A 17,344-nucleotide genomic window follows, 5' to 3' on the forward strand; every position below is an offset into this window, starting at 1 on the left:
CTCCTCTTCTTTTTTGCTTATTGTTTGCTTGATATACTTTTTTCCATCCTTTGAGTTTTAGTTTGTTTGTGTCTCTAAGTCTAAGGTGTGTCTCTTGTAGGCAGCATATAGATGGATCGTGTTTCTTTATCCAGTCTGTGACTCTCTGTCTCTTTATTGGTGCATTTAGTCCATTTACATTCAGGGTAATTATAGATAAATAAGTTTTTAGTGCTGTCATTTTGATGCCTTTTTATGTGTGTTGTTGACAATTTCATTTTTCCACATACTTTTTTGTGCTGAGGCGTTTTTCTTAGTAAATTGTGAGATCCTCACTTTCATAGTGTTTGACTTTATGTTAGTTGAGTCGTTACGTTTTTCTTGGTTTTTGTCTTGAGTTATAGAGTTGTTATACCTTTTTGTGGTTACCTCATTATATACCCCTATTTTTCTAAGTAAAAACCTAACTTGTATTGTTCTATATCGCCTTGTATCACTCTCCATATGGCAGTTCAATGCCTCCTGTATTTAGTCCCTCTTTTTGATTATTGTGATCTTTTACCTATTGACTTCCATGATTCCCTGTTATGTGTATTTTTTTTTTAATTAATCTTAATTTGTTTGTTTTTGTGATTTCCCTATTTGAGTTGATATCAGGACGTTCTGTTTTGTGACCTTGTGTTGTGCTGATATCTGATATTATTGGTTCTCTGACCAAACAATATCCTTTAGTATTTCTTGTAGCTTTGGTTTGGTTTTTGCAAATTCTCTAAACTTGTGTTTGTCTGTAAATATCTTAATTTCGCCTTCATATTTCAGAGAGAGTTTTGCTGGATATATGATCCTTGGTTGGCAGTTCTTCTCCTTCAGTGTTCTGTATATGTCGTCCCATTCCCTTCTTGCCTGCATGGTTTCTGCTGAGTAGTCAGAACATATTCTTATTGATTCTCCCTTGAAGGAAACCTTTCTTTTCTCCCTGGCTGCTTTTAAAATTTTCTGTTTATCTTTGGTTTTGGTGAGTTTGATGATAATATGTCTTGGTGTTTTTCTTTTTGGATCAATCTTAAATGGGGTTCGATGAGCATCTTGGATAGATATCCTTTCGTCTTTCATGATGTCAGGGAAGTTTTCTGTCAGAAGTTCTTCAACTATTTTCTCTGTGTTTTCTGTCCCCCCTCCCTGTTCTGGGACTCCAATCACCCGCAGGTTATCCTTCTTGATAGAGTCCCACATAATTCTTAGGGTTTCTTCATTTTTTTTAATTCTTTTATCTGATTTTTTTTCAGCTATGTTGGTGTTGATTCCCTGGTCCTCCAGATGTCCCAGTCTGCATTCTAATTGCTCGAGTCTGCTCCTCTGACTTCCTAGTGTGTTGTCTAATTCTGTTATTTTATTGTTAATCTTTTGGATTTCTACATGTTGTCTCTCTATGGATTCTTGCAACTTATTAATTTTTCCAGTATGTTCTTGAATAATCTTTTTGAGTTCTTCAACAGTTTTATCAGTGTGTTCCTTGGCTTTTTCTGCAGATATCCTAATTTCATTTGTGATATCATTAAGCATTCTGTAAATTAGTTTTTTATATTCTGTATCTGATAATTCCAAAATTGTATCTTCATTTGGGAAAGATTTTGATTCTTTTGTTTGGGGAGTTGGAGAAGCTGTCACGGTCTGCTTCTTTAAGTGGTTTGATATGGATTGTTGTCTCCGAGCCATCACTGGGAAACTAGTTTTTCCAGAAAATCCGCTAAAAAAAAACTGCAGTCAGATCCCTATCAGAGTTCTCCCTCTGGCTCAGGCTATTCAGATGTTAATGAAGCCGCCTGGGGAGGGTGGGGGAGGGAACAGAGAGATAGGAGAGTAGCACCTCAGAATATAGCCAGAGTTGCTTGTCTTGCTTGGAATGACTCTTATATCTGAGATTCCCGCGGGCGCGTCGCCTATGTGTGCTGTCTGTGTGGAGATTGCCCCCGGGGGGTCTGGCCCGCTGGAGTCACGGTCAGATCCTCCGCTTCCAGCCCCACGCCCAGCGTCAAGGCTCCCCTACTGGGACGGTGCACTCTCGACTCCAAAATCAGTCGCTGCCTCCCGGGGACTTCTCGTCCCTCCAGCCGCGTGGCCGTGCCGCCCCCGTGAACCAGGTGGGCCCCCTCCCGGGGTTAGTTCAGATGGGTGGAGTAGCTCCCCGTGCTTGTGCCGCGACCGAGTGTCCCGGCTGGAACGCTGTTCTCCCCGCTCCAATACCAGTCGCTGCCTCCCGGGGACTTCTCCTACCGGCTGCGTCCCACGCCGCCCGCGCGACCCGGATGGTCACCTTCCCGGGGTTAGTTCAGGGGGTGGAGCAACTCTCCGTGTTTATGGCGTACCTGCGTGCAGTCCAAATCCCTGTGGGACGGTTCCCCGGCTCGGATGCTACTCTTTCTGCTCCAAGATCAGTCACTGCCTCCCGGGGACTTCTCCTAACGGCTGCGTCCCACGCCGCCCGTGGAACCGGCTAGTCCCCCTCCCGGGGTTAGTTCAGGGGGGTGGAGCAGGTCTCTGTGCTTGTGCCGTACCTGACTGGTATGCTGGCTCCAGGCTCTGGAAACAATCGCTGCTTCCCCGTATTAGTTCGTTCTCCGTCTCTAAATCTGTGTTTGTTGTTCAGGGTTCGTAGATTGTTATGTATGTGATCGATTCACTTGTTTTTCCGTGTCTTTGTTGTAAGAGGGATCCGAGGTAGCGTCTGCCTAGTCCGCCATCTTGGCTCCGCCTCTGGATTATTTTTTTGATATGTTGTTGAATTCTATTGGCTAGAAATTTGTTCAGGATTTTTGCATCTACGTTCATGAGGGATATACGTCGGTAATTTTCTTATTTTGTGATGTCTTTACCTGGTTTTGGTATCAGGGAAATGGTGGCTTCATACAATGGGTTAGGTAGTATTCCGTCATTTTCTATGCTTTGAAATACCTTTAGTAGTAGTGGTGTTAACTCTTCTCTGAAAGTTTGGTAGAACTCTGCAGTATAGCCATTCGGGGCAGGGCTTTTTTTTGTTGTGAGTTTTGGGATTAACGTTTCAATCTCTTTTTTTGTTATGGGTCTATTTAGTTGTTCTACTTCTGATTGTGTTAGTTTAGGTAGGTAGTGTTTTTCCAGGAATTCATCCATTTCTTCTAGTTTTTCAAATTTGTTAGAGTACAATTTTTCGTAATAATCTGATATGATTCTTTTAATTTCAGTTGGGTCTGTTGTGATGTGGCCCATCTCGAGTCTTATTTGGGTTATTTGTTTCCTTTCCTGTATTTCTTTAGTCAGTTTGGCCAATGGCTTATCAATTTTGTTAATTTTTTCAAAGAACCAGCTTTTGGCTTTGTTAATTCTTTCAATTGTTTTTCTCTTCTCTAATTAATTTAGTTCACCTCTAATTTTTATTATTTGTTTTCTTCTGGTCCCTGATGGATTCTTTTGTTGCTCACTTTCTATTTGTTCAAGTTGTAGGGACAGTTCTCTGATTTTGGCTCTTTCTTCTTTTTGTACGTGTGCATTTATCGATCTAAATTGGCCTCTGAGCACTGCTTTTGCTGTGTCCCAGAGGTTTTGATAGGAAGTATTTTCATTCTCATTGCATTCTATGAATTTCTTTATTCCCTCCTTAATGTCTTCTGTAATCCAGTCTTTTTTTCAGGAGGGTATTGTGCAGTTTCCAAGTATTTGATTTCTTTTCCCTAATTTTTCTGTTATTGATGTCCACTTTTATGGCCTTGTGGTCTGAGAAGATGCTTTGTAATATTTCGATGTTTTGGATTCTACAAAGGATTGTTTTATGACCTAATATTTGGTCTATTCTAGAGAATGTTCCATGGGCGCTAGAAAAAAAAGTATACTTTGCAGCAGTTGGGTGGAGAGTTCTGTATAAGTCAATAAGGTCAAGTTGGTTGATTGTAGTAATTAGGTCTTCTGTGTCTCTATTGAGCTTCTTACTGGATGTCCTGTCCTTCTCCAAAAGTGGTGTGTTGAAGTCTCCTACTATAATTGTGGAGGTGTCTATCTCAGTTTTCAGTTCTGTTAAAATTTGTTTTATGTATCTTGAAGCCCTGTCATTGGGTGCATAAATATTTAACATGGTTATATCTTCCTGGTCAATTTTCTGTTTAATCATTATGTAGTGTCCTTCTTTATCCTTTGTGGTGGATTTAACTTTAAAGTCTCTTTTGTCAGAAATTAATATTGTTACTCCTGCTCTTTTTTACTTATTGTTTGCTTGATATATTTTTTTCCATCCTTTGAGTTTTAGTTTGTTTGTGTCTCTAAGTCTAAGGTGTGTCTCTTGTAGGCAGCATATAGACGGATCATGTTTCTTTATCCAGTATGCGACTGTCTCTTTATTGGTGCGTTTAGTCCATTTACATTCAGCGTAATTATAGATAAGCATGTGCTTAGTGTTGTCATTTTTATGCTTTTTTGTGTGTGCTGTTGGCAATTTCATTTTTCCACTTACTTTTTTGTGCTGAGACGTTTTTCTTTGTAACTTGTGTGTTCCTCATTTTCATAGTATTTGATTTTATGTTTGCTGAGTCGTTAAACGTTTTTCTTGGTTTTTATTTTGAGTTATGGAGTTGTTATACCTCTTTGTGGTTACCTTAATATTTACCCCTATTTTTCTAAGTAAAAACCTAACTTGTATTGTCCTATATCGTCTTGTATCCCTCTGCATATGGCAGTTCTATGCCACCTGTATTTAGTCCCTCTTTTTGATTATTGTGATCTTTTACATATTGACTTCAATGATTCCCTGTTTTGAGCGTTTTTTGTTTTTGTTTTTTTTAACTAATCTTAATTTGTTTTGGTGATTTCCCTATTTGAGTTGATATCAGGATGTTCTGTTCTGTGACCTTGTATTGTGCTGGTATCTGATATTATTGGTTTTCTGACCAATTTCCTTTAGTATTTCTTGTAGCTTTGGTTTGGTTTTTGCAAATTCTCTACGCTTGTGTTTATCTGTAAATATCTTAATTTTGCCTTCATATTTCAGAGAGAGTTTTGCTGGATATATGATCCTTGGCTGGCAGTTTATCTCCTTCAGTGCTCTGTATATGTCATCCCATTGCCTTCTTGCCTGCATGGTTTTTGCTGAGTAGTCTGAACTTATTCTTATTGATTCTCCCTTGAAGGAGACCTTTCTTTTCTCCCTGGCTGCTTTTAAAATTTTTCTCTTTATCTTTGGTTTTGGTGAGTTTGATGATAATATGTCTTGGTGATTTTCTTTTTGGATCAATCTTAAATGGGGTTCGATGAGCATCTTGGATAGATATCCTTTCATCTTTCATGATGTCAGTGAAGTTTTCTGTCAGCAGATCTTCAACTATTCTCTCTGTGTTTTCTGTCCTCCCTCCCTGTTCTGGGACTCCAATCACATGCAAGTTATCCTTCTTGATAGAGTCCCACATGATTCTTAGGGTTTCTTCATTTTTTTTAATTCTTTTATCTGATTTTTTTTTCAGCTATGTTGGTGTTAATTCCCTGGTCCTCCAGATTTCCCACTCTGCATTCTAATTGCTCGAGTCTGCTCCTCTGACTTCCTATTGCATTGTCTAATTCTGTAATTTTATTGTTAGTCTTTTGGATTTCTGAATGCTGTCTCTCTATGGATTCTTGCAACTTATTAATTTTTTCACTATGTTCTTGAATAATCTTTTTGAGTTCTTCAACTGCTTTATCAGTGTGTTCCTTGGCTTTTTCTGTAGCTTGCATATTTAATTTCTGAGGTCATCCCTGATGTCTTGAAGCATTCTGTAAATTAGTTTTTTATATTCTGCATCTGGTAATTCCAGGATTGTATCTTCATTTGGGAAAGTTTTTGATTCTTTAGTTTGGGGGGTTGTAGAAACAGTCATGGTCTGCTTCTTTATGTGGTTTGTTATCGACTGCTGTCTCCGAGCTATCACTAAGATATAAAAAAATTATTCTATATTTGCTCACTGAGTCTTGTTTTGTTTTCTTTCAATATACGTAGATGGACTACTAGATTGTGCTGTCTTGATTGTTGTAGCCCTTGACTTACTTATGACCTCTTACCAGCTGGTTTGGGCTGTTACCAGATATGTATGTCTGAGTCCATTCATTATTCTTGAGTAGAATCTGATTTTGGGTCATCAGGTGTGTGATGCACACTGTCACCTATCCACCTTGAGAAGTAGTGGTGATAGTTGTGTGCACCAGATTCTAGTAGCAGCTGGGGTTCACACTCCAGGGGGGGTAGGATGCTGTCAGGCTTCCCCCAAGTGTCAGTGAGTTAGGTGTGCCTCTATTCCTAAAGCACCTTGGTGGGAGGGCGCTGCAGCTGTAGCTTAGGCCCCCAATGCAAGTACCTCTACAGATTGGTAGGTGTCACCCTCTTTAGACCCCTAAGGCAGGAGGCTAGGTGGTCTGGGGGGAGCTTCCGCCCTCAGTTCCCTGTTGTGGGTCAGTGAGGGCTCTGTTGAATAGGCAGAGATATCACACCTGGGAAACCTGTCTTTCCAGTAAATCTGCTAAAACAAGTGCAGTCAGAGCCCTATCAGAAATGCGTTTGCATTATAGTAGCCACCTTGTTCCCTGTAGGGATGAAAGCTGGAGATTGTGGATCACATATGCTTGGCTGGAGCTGGTACTGTGTTTTTAGTCCAATTAGGGAAGGATTTTTGGTCCCTGGGTTTTTTGTGGTTGCTTCTCTCAGGCCAGAAGAATGGGTTAGGAAAAGACCAAAAAAAAAGAAAAAAAAAAGGAAAAGAAAAACCGCGGAGCAGTTCTCCCTCTGACTCATGAAATTCCAATGTTAATGAAGCCGCCTGGGAAGGGAAGGGGAGGGGAGGGTTCAGAAAAACAGGAGAGAGTAGCACCCCGGAATATAGACAAAGTTACTTATCTTGCTTGGGATGACTGTTTTATCTGAGATTCCCGAGGGGGCGTCGCCTGTGTGCGCTGGCTGGGTAGAGATTGCCCCCGAGGGTCAGGCCCGCATCCCGTGCTTGTGCTTTCTCAGAAGCCGCAGTCAGTTCCTCTGCTGCCAATCCAAAGCCCAGCGTCAAAGTTCCGTGGCTGGGATGCTGCACTCCCAGCTCCAAAAACAGTCACGGCCTCAGGGTGACTTCTCCTCCCACCAGTAGCATAGCCATGCTGCCCGTATGGACTGGCTGGGCCCCCCCAGAGGTCATTTCAGGGGGCTGGGGCTGTGCCCTGTGTTCGCACTGTCACAGGATGTTGTGCTCAGCTCGTCTGCGCCCAGTCCAAAGCCCTGCGCCAAGGTTCCCCGGCTGGGACGCTGCATTCCCGGCCCTAAAACCAGTCGCTGCCTCCCAGCGACTTCTCCTCCTGCCAGCCACGTCGCCGCGCCACCTCAGCAGACCAGCTGGGCCCCCTCCCGAGGTCAGTTCAGTGGGATAGGGCTGCGCTCCGTGTTTGCGCCGTGACAGGATGCCCTGCTCGGCCTCCCTGCAGCCAGTCCAAAGCTCTGCGCCAAGGTTTCCTGACTGGGACGCTGGCTCCTGGCTCCGAAAACAGGCGCTGCTTCCCCGTAGTTGTTCGTTCTTGGTCTCTGTCACTCAGGTCAGCTCTTTAAATCTGTGTTTGTTGGTTAGGGTTCATAGATTGTCATGTATGTGATCGATTCACTTGTTTTTCCGAGTCTTTGTTGCGTCTACCCAGTCAGCCATCTTGGCCCTCTCCTGTCTTTTGATTTTTTGACTGCTGCTTACATCGGTATTGATTGTGGATCCAATTAAAATGAAATCCTTGATAACTTCAATCTTTTCCCTGTTTATCATGATGTGGCTTATTGGTGAGGATTTTTGTTTTCTTTATGTTGAGGTGCAATCCATTCTGAAGGCTGTGGTATTGGATCTTCATTAGTAAGTGCTTCAAATCCTCTTCACTTTCAGCAAGCAAGGTTGTGTCATCTGCGTAATGCAGGTTGTTAATGAGTCTTCCTCCAATCCTGATGTCCCATTCTTCTTCATATAGTCCAGCTTCTCAGATTATTTGCTCAGCATACAGATTGAATAGGTATGGTGAAAGGATACAACCCTAACACACACCTTTCCTGACTTCAAACCACTCAGTATCCCCTTGTTCTGTCCAAACAACTGCCTCTTGATCTATATAGAGGTTCCCCATGAGTATAATTAAGTGCTCTGGAATTCCCATTCTTTGCAATGTTATACATAATTTGTTTTTATCCACATTGTTGAATACCTTTGCATAATCAAAACACAGGTAAGCATCCTTATGTTTTTTTTCTGCTTTCAGCCAGGATCCATCTGACATCAGCAACGATATCCCTGGTTCCACATCCTCTTCTGAATCCGGCCTCAACCTCTGGCAGTTCCCTGTCGATATAATGCTGCAGACGCTTGTGAATGATCTTCAGCAAAATTTTGCTTGCATGTGATATTAATGATATTATTCAATAATTTCTGCATTCAGTTGGATCGCCTTTCGTGGGAATAAACATAAATATGGATGTCTTTCAGTCGATTGGCCAGGAAGCTGTCTTCCATAGTTCTTGGCATAGACAAGTGAACACTTGCAGAATCACATCCATTTGTTGAAACATCTCAATTGATATCCCATCAATTCCAGGAGCCTTGTTTTTCGCCAGTTCCTTCAGTGCAGCTTGGACTTCTTCCTTCAATACATCAGTAACTGATCATATGCTACCTCTTGAAATGTTTGAACGTCGACTAATTCTTTTTGTTATAATGACTCTGTATTCCTTCCACCTTCTTTTGATGCTTTCTGCTTCGTTTAATAGTTTCTCCAAAGAATCCTTCACTATTACAACTTGAGGTTTGATTATTTTCTTCAGTTCTTCCAGCTTGAAAACACTAAGGCTGTTCTTCCCTTTTGGTTTTCTATCTCTAGCTCTTTGCACGTGTCATTATACTTTGTCTTCTTGAGCTGCCCTTTGAAATCTTCTGTTTAGTTCTTTTACTTCATCATTTATTCCTTTTGCCTTAGCTGCTCAACTTTCGTGAGCAAGCCTGAGAGTTTCCTCTGACATTCATCTTGGTCTTTTTTTTTTTCCTGTCTTTTCTATGACCTCTTGCTTTCTTCACGTATGATATCCTTGATGTCATTCCACAGCTCCTCAGATCTTCGATAATTAGTGTTCAATGCGTCAAATCTATTCTTGAGATGGTCTCTACGTTCAGGTGGGATATATTCAAGGTCATGTTTTGGCTCTCATGGACTTGCTCTGATTTTCTTCAGTTTCAGCTTGAACTTGCATATGAACGATTGATGGTCTGTTCCACAGTTGGCCCCTGGCCTTGTTCTGACTGATGATATTGAGCTTTTCCATCGTCTTTTTCCACAGATGTAGTCAATTCGATTCCTGTGTATTCCATCTGGCGAGGTCCAAGTGTATAGTCAATGTTTATGTTTGTGAAAAAAGGTATTTGCAAAATTCTATCATTCGATCTCCGGCATAGTTTCTATCACCAAGGCCATATTTCCAACTACCGATCCTTCTTCTTTGTTTCCAACTTTCACATTCCAATCACCAGTAATTATCAATGCATCCTGATTGCATGTTTGATCAATTTCAGACTGCAGAAGCTGATAAAAACTTTAATTTCTTCATCTTTGGCCCCAGTGGTTGGTACATAAATTTGAATAATACTATTAACTGGTTTTCCTGGTAGGTATATGGATATTCTCTTATCACTGGCAGCGTTGTACTTCAGGATAGATCTTGAAATGTTCTTTTTGATGATGAATGCAACACCATTCCTCTTCAAGTTGTCATTCCCAGCATAGTAGACTTTATGATTGTCCAATTCAAAGTGGCCTAAACAAGTCCATTTCAGCTCACTAATGCCTAGGATATCAAAGTTCATGTGTTCCATTTCATTTTTAATGATTTCCAATTTTCCTAGTTTCATACTTCATACATTTGAGGTTCTGATTATTAATGGATGTTTGCAGCTGTTTCTTCTCATTTTGAGTCATGCCACATCAGCAAATGAAGGTCCCAAAAACTTTACTCCATCCACATCATTAAGGTCAACTTTACTTTGAGGAGGCATCTCTTCCCCAGTCATCTTTTGCGTGCCTTCCAACCTGGGGGGCTCATCTTCCAGCACTATATCAGACAACATTCTGCTGCTATTCATATGGTTTTCACTGGCTAAGTGTTTTCAGAAGTAGACTGCTGGGTCCTTCTTCCTAGTCTGTCTTAGTCTGGAAGCTCAGCTGAAACTTGTCCTCCATGGGTGACCCAGCAGGTATCTGAATACCGGTGGCATAGCTTCCAGCATCTCATCAACTCGCAAGCTCCCACGGCATGAGAAACTGACAGACACGTGGGGGGAAAATCTGAGCATTTAGTCAAAATACACTGTTGTTTTGGTTACGTGAGCACTAAGTAAAATGACTTCTCTAATGAAACAAAGAGTTGTCACTCATTTTATATCCTACTACCTCCCTCCTCCTCAAATACAATCTGACATAAATTTCCTCTCTCTACTACATCTAACCTTTCTCCACCCCACCATCACTCCCCAGTGGCTCCTGGGATCCCTCCAAGGCACTAGAATTCTGAGTACCAGTGAAAAAGATGTTGAGTTTATATTAGATTTAAGGCATATGTTGAAACAGAATCCTGATTTGTTTTAGTTATCATCCTCATTACCTCAGGGTACAATGATTTGGCCTGTAGTCATTATGCATGTATATCTCAAAATGTGCCTAGTATGGGAAAAAATCCTCATAAACCCTCTTTGTTTCTAATTTAAAGGCTTCCCCAAATATGTGTCTGCATTTTTCAGTGTCTTTACAACTTGGGGTTAAAATGCCTTGCAGTCTTAATTTGTTGTTTAGCAGAGGCCCCTTGCTTGGGAAAACAAGTTTTTTCTCACTTTCCTTGAAAAGTCAATTTCCATATTGCTCACACATTGCATCAAGGGTGGTGCACATTTTTGTCTTCAGATACAATATGTGGCTTCCTTTCAACCAAATGTAAGCAATTAGAATTCACCAGCAGCAACTTGAAAACCCTACTGGACAGTTCTACTCTGTCCTATAGGGCTACTATGAGGTGGAATCTACTCAACGGCAATGAGTTTGATTTTGGTTTTGGTTCCCTTCAATGCGAGCTTCCCAGAGTATCCCTCATGCTGAAATATACTGAACATATATTTTCTGGAATTGTGCAAGTAGAGCCTAATGTACCGTGGGATAGGAGGGGAGGCCAGGCAGTATTTCAAGAGTAGGGAGTATTAGGAGGTGGGTGAGTACTGGAAGCTGAGCATCCAGCTGAGTGGGCCTGGAGGTGAGATTAATGACTAGAAACAGATCAGATTCAAATCGTGTTTCCACGTGGCCCTGGGAAAGTCCTTTCCCACTGAGCCTCAGTTTTCTTATTTTCAAAGTGGGGTCTTTGCAGTCCCTACTTCAGGAGGTACGTGAAGTGGGCTAACTCCTCAGAGTGGTAAGCCGATACAGCAGGGCAGGCCAGGACTGGGGGCCTCACTTGGAGGGGGTGGCACTGCTGGGGGCTGGTCTTGGGACATAGGTGAGCAATGGGAGGCCCCAGTGTGGCAGAGGGAGGAACCAACAGGCATCGTGGTCAAGGTCACAGTTTGGCCTCTGGAGGTTCTAGCCAGGATGATGGGTGTGCGACGGTGCCTCATTGCACCCCATTACTGTTTGAAGTCTAGTACAAGTAAAATGATTTTATGGGTTTTCCTGACCACTACTCTCACGGTATTCTTTATCCTGATATTATATATATCCTTACCTTACCTTACACAATTAGCTTGATTTTTTACTGAGTCAGGATGATGCACTTCTGAAATGACCAAACTTCAAAGGCTTGGGAGGTAGTCAAGACAGTAATTGAGCTCTGGACAGAATGATATAATTAACAGAGGAATCAAAACACTCTAACTAGTGTCTATAGCTAAGCTTTTACATATGTCTTGATAGGTTTTGCCCCTGAAAAGATAAAAATGACTATATTCCTGTGTGTATAAGGCTGTTAGACAAAACCAAAAAACCTATTGCTGTTGAGTTGATTCCCCCTCATGTGTTAAAGAGTAAAACTGAATGCCATATGGTTTTCTTGGCTGTGATATTTATGGAAGCAGAGTGCCAGGTGTCATGGATTGAATTGTGTCACCCCAAAATACCTGTTAACTTGGCTAGGCCATGATTCCTAGTATTGTGTGATTGTCCACCATTTGTCATCTGATGTGATTTTCATATGTGTTGTAAATCCTATCTCTGAAATGTTAATGAGGTGGGATTAGTGGCAGTTGAGTTAATGAGTCAGGACTCAATCTACAAGACTAGGTTGTGTCTTAAATCAATTTCTTTTGAGATATAAAAAAGAGAAGTGAATAGAGAAACAGGGGAACCTCATACCACCAAGAAACAAGAGCCAGGAGAACAGTGTTTCCTTTGGACCCAGGGTCCCTGCACTGGGAAGCTACCAGACCAGATGAAGAATGATGACAAGGACCTTCCTCTAGAGCTGACAAAGTAAGGAAGTCTTCCCCTGGAGCTGCTGCCCTGAGTTCAGGCTTCTAGCCTACTGGAGTGTGAGAGAATAAACTTCTGTTTGTTAAAGCCATCCACTTGTGGTATTTCTTTTATAGCAGCACTAGAAAACTAAGACTCAAAGCATTTCTTTCAAAGTGCCACTTAGTGGGTTTGAACTGCACAAATTTGTTTCATGACCCAGGGCCTTAAGTTAAAAAAAGTGTACCTTAAATAATAACAATTGTCAAATATATTTACTTAGCATCACAAAATTTTTATTTTCATGTGTATGTGGAAAATTAAAAAATATTTTTGATAATTAGCCAGTTTTGAAAGTTACTTAGAATCCTTTCCAAACTAAATATACCAAAGTTCATTCATTGATCTCAAGGGCTGGTAGCTGGTACCAGATGATCTGTTATTTTTCAAAGAGTTGCTTTGGTTTGCAGTTGATTCTTGTTCAGGATAGCATGTGATTTTCCTTCCAATGATTTGCGTAGATCTTGATCATATCAGAAGATTTGCCAGAAGTCCAAGTGCCCTCTTATTTTCCTAAAAAGTCTTCATTTTCTCACCTACACCTTGTGTTGAATTTTTACCATATTAATTCAGTACAAAATAATTATAAATCTATTGATTGTTCTCTCTTAATTATGACTAATTTAATGACAAGCTTTTAAATTTTGAGTATGAGTCCTTGAACCAAATTTTAGCACTTTCAAATTTTAATGATACAGATTTTGAGCACAATTTGCATAAAAAATTTACATCAATAAAATGGTATTTATATTATAATCAAGTTGTTTTCCACTCCAGAAATGCAAATTGTTTCTTCCTTATACTGATTCTTGCATGGTTTCAAAGGCATTTCTGCCTTCTCCAAGCTATGCATAGAACAATTTTCAGGTTGTAATTCATTATTAATATCACTTATTTGTTCTCTCACTAATTCAGAAAACTCATGCTTTTCATATTTAAAAGAGACAATAAGAAATGTATTAATATTTTTTGTCTCTATTCTATTTACTTTAATATTTACTGATAAATTCTTCATTAACAATACAAAAACTCTGAATATTTGTTAAATAAGAATTACAATGCATTTTTAAATAAGCAATAACATCTATGTAAATTTAGGGCAATGAATTCATGAGACTTCTAATTTTTCTAAAGCACCGGTGTTACCACTGAGGGCTTGGAGGCCTTCCGGACTCAATGGGTCCTTGTCTGTCTCTTGTAAGAATACACAGAGGACACAATTTTGGATTTAACTCTGATAGGTTTATTTTACTTGTGACAAGTAAACGGAGTCAGAGAGGGATCACAGGCTGCTCCAAAACTCTGACTTGGGAAGCGGGGGTGGGGAGGGAAGAAGGCTGGGGCTTATATGAGTTCTGTGGAGACAGTAGAGTAATGAATATTTACTGGGTTTCTTTCAAGGGGCAGGTACTTCTCAGAATGGTGGTACATACTAATTAGGTTGTGCTGGCATCTGGAGCATGACTGATGTCCAGGAGGGGGTCCTCTACATCACTACATCATCCTCTTGCTGGGGGGTGGCCCTCCTCCCTCCCCCAACTAAAGGTCAAACAGCGGTCACACTTTGTTCCTCTGCACATGTGGAGCCTGTATAAAGGGGGAAGGGGCTAGAGAAACACTATGGAGAGGGTAGTAATTCATGGGTTGTTTTAACCTTATTTCACATTGGCAGAGTGTGGTTCTTGTTTATTCAACTTTTAGATGGTAGTCTTAACAGCTCTTTTGTTCTGCCAGCACAGTTCACCCTATCTGTCTCGCAGAGTGCTTTCCAATGAATGTTCAACATAGCCATGCTGTCCACCCTGACATGGACCAAACTTTGGGAGGATGATAAAATGCTTCTCAGGTGACACTTTGATAGGAAGCCCGTTGAATGTTTACCATTTTGTATTATGACAATTAGCTTGAAATAAATGAAGTTATATTATAAATTATATTATTAAATAATTTTCTTAACACAGTTACTATTTTACTATGGATCAAATATATTTTAATGTATTTTCGAGAACAGAGTGTCCGTATTGGTGCATACTTGCTAAGTATCATTCTTGCCTAAAACCATCATCAAGAATATCAGAAACATGACACACTTTGAAAGAGAAACATTTAACATGAAATTTGGGGAATTAAGGGATGATTTAGGAAATAATATTAAGTCATTATTCCCTGTCCTAGTGCGTAGAGAATGTGACCCAGCTGGAGCTGGGCTCATAAGGAGTCACAAGGACACATCAGCTGGGCCCTGACGTATAAAGACAATAGATAGGATAATCTTGGAAAATATCTTTTAGGGAAATTTTCACAGAAGCCAGAACACAAAAGACTTTCCACCCTTATCTTTTGTTGTTAACATTTAGTGAATAGAAATTTGTTGGACCAATGAAGACCCCCCTGACTATCCTTACTGAAACCTGTATCAATGATTGTTAAGAAAGCCAATTCAAAATGTAGGATGACAGTTTCTAGCCAATCTGTGAAAAGGTGAAGCTTTCAATGGTTTTGCCCATTTGTAATATTAATATATACTGCTGACTGTTACCTTCCTTAGACTTGGGCAGACATGGCTGTGGTAGCATGCTTGCCTGTTTCCCCATTCTTGCTTACTCTGTAATCTTTCCTTGGACTCAGGCAGGCATAGCTCTGGCAACATGCTTTGCCCGCTTCTCAACTTTTGTCCTTTTGAATATCTGCCGAATAAAACTTTCTTTTTGCTTTACTAAAGTTGGAGATGTTTTTTCCCCTACGACAGTCTCTAGCCAGCAGGATGAATTAAGTTCCCAAAAAGAAGGGTACCAGAAGTTTGAACCTTAGAGCTTAATATCTTTGATAAATGAACTTGTATTTCCCCCCCACTACTGAGACACCAGTTTGGGGTTCATATTGAAATCTGCTATAAATTGAGTATACCAGAAGTAATTTGGAATTGCAGTGACCATTTTGGGAAAATGACCTTTCATTTGCATTGTAAAAAAAAAAAATTTCAATTTTTTTTCTTTCCACTTCAGAGAACTTACACTTGATACTCAGGTTTTGTCAAAAGGTATAATATTCCTCCATCTGAAGCTCTGGCAAATTTATAAGCTTTATTTAGAACCTTTTTTTTTTCCATTGAATTGAGTAGGTCTTACCAAAAATTGCTATATACACTTCTAGAAACTAAGATCCCTATATCCTTGTTTTGTGTGGCATTGTTTAGTGAGTTTATGTGATCTTTCTGTCTGCTTTTGTTCTAAGAGCTTGCTTCTGGTCTAGAGTGTTGTGTCTAAGTTTCTGTCTTATATCAGGTTAGAGGCTGTGGCTTAGAATTGTTGGTTTTTTTTTTATATATATATATAATTTTTATCGTGCTTTAAGTGAAAGTTTACAAATCAAGTTAGTCTCTCACACAAAAACCCATATACGCCTTGCTACACACTCAGAATTACTCTCCCCCTAATGAGAGATCCCATTCTCTCCCTCCACTCTCTCTTTTCGTGTCCATTTCGCCAGCTTCTAACCCCCTCCACCCTCTCATCTCTCCTCTAGGCAGGAGATGCCAACATAGTCTCAAGTGTCCACCTAATCCAAGAATATCACTCCTCAACAGCATCCTCTCCAACACATTGTCCAGTCCAATCCATGTCTGAAGAGTTGGCTTCAGGAATGGTTCCTGTCCTGGGCTAAAAGAAGGTCTGGGGGCCATGACCACCAGGGTCCTTCTAGTCTCAGTCAGACCATTAAGCCTGGTCTTATGAGAATTTGGGGTCTGCATCCCACTGCTCCCTCAGGGGTTCTCTGTTGTGTTCCTTGTCAGGGCAGTGATCAGTTGTAGCCAGGCACCATCTAGTTCTTCTGGTCTCAGGATGATGGGGTCTCTGGTTCATGTGGCCCTTTCTGTCTCTTGGGCTCATAATCACGTTGTGTCCTTGATGTTCTTTATTCTCCTTTGATCCAGGTGGGTTGAGACCAATTGATGCATCTTAGATGGCTGCTTGCTAGCATTTAAGACCCCAGACACCACTCTTCAAAGTGGGATGCAAAATGTTTTCTTAATAGATTTTATTATGCCAATTGACTTAGATGTCCCCTGAAACCATGGCCCCAGACCCCTGCCCCTGCTACGCCGGCCTTTGAAGCATTCAGTTTATTCAGGAAACTTCTTTGCTTTTGCTTTAGTCCAATTGTGCTGATCTCCCCTGTATTGTGTGCTGTCTTTCCCTTCACCTAAAGTGGTTCCTATCTACTATCTAATTAGTGAATGCCCCTCTCCCACCCTCCTTCCCTCCCACCTCTCGTAACCACAAAAGAATGTTTTCAGTTTAAAATATTTCTCAAGTTCTTATAATACTGGTCTTATACAATATTTGTCCCTTTGCATCTGACTAATTTCACTCAGCATAATGCCTTCCAGGTTCCTCCATGTTATGAAATATTTCACAGATTCCTCACTGTTCTTCATCGATGCATAGTATTCCATTGTGTGAATATACCATAATTTATTTATCCACTCATCCCTTGATGGGCACCTTGGTTGCTTCCATCTTTTTGCTATTGTAAACAGTGCTGCAATGAACATGGGTGTGCATATATTTGTTCCTGTAAAGGCTCTTATTTATCTAGGATATATTCCAAGGAGTGGGATTGCTGGATCATATGGTAGTTCTATTTCTAGCTTTTTAAGGAAGTGCCAAATCGATTTCCAAAGTGGTTGTACCATTTGACATTCCCACCAGCAATGTATAAGTGTTCCAATCTCTCCACAGCCTCTCCAGTATTTATTATTTTGTGATTTTTGGATTAATGCCAGCCTTGTTGGAGTGAGATGAAATCTCATTGTAGTTTTGCT

The sequence above is a fragment of the Elephas maximus genome, chromosome 1 (assembly GCF_024166365.1).
Source record: "Elephas maximus indicus isolate mEleMax1 chromosome 1, mEleMax1 primary haplotype, whole genome shotgun sequence".
Taxonomy (NCBI): Eukaryota; Metazoa; Chordata; class Mammalia; order Proboscidea; family Elephantidae; genus Elephas; species Elephas maximus.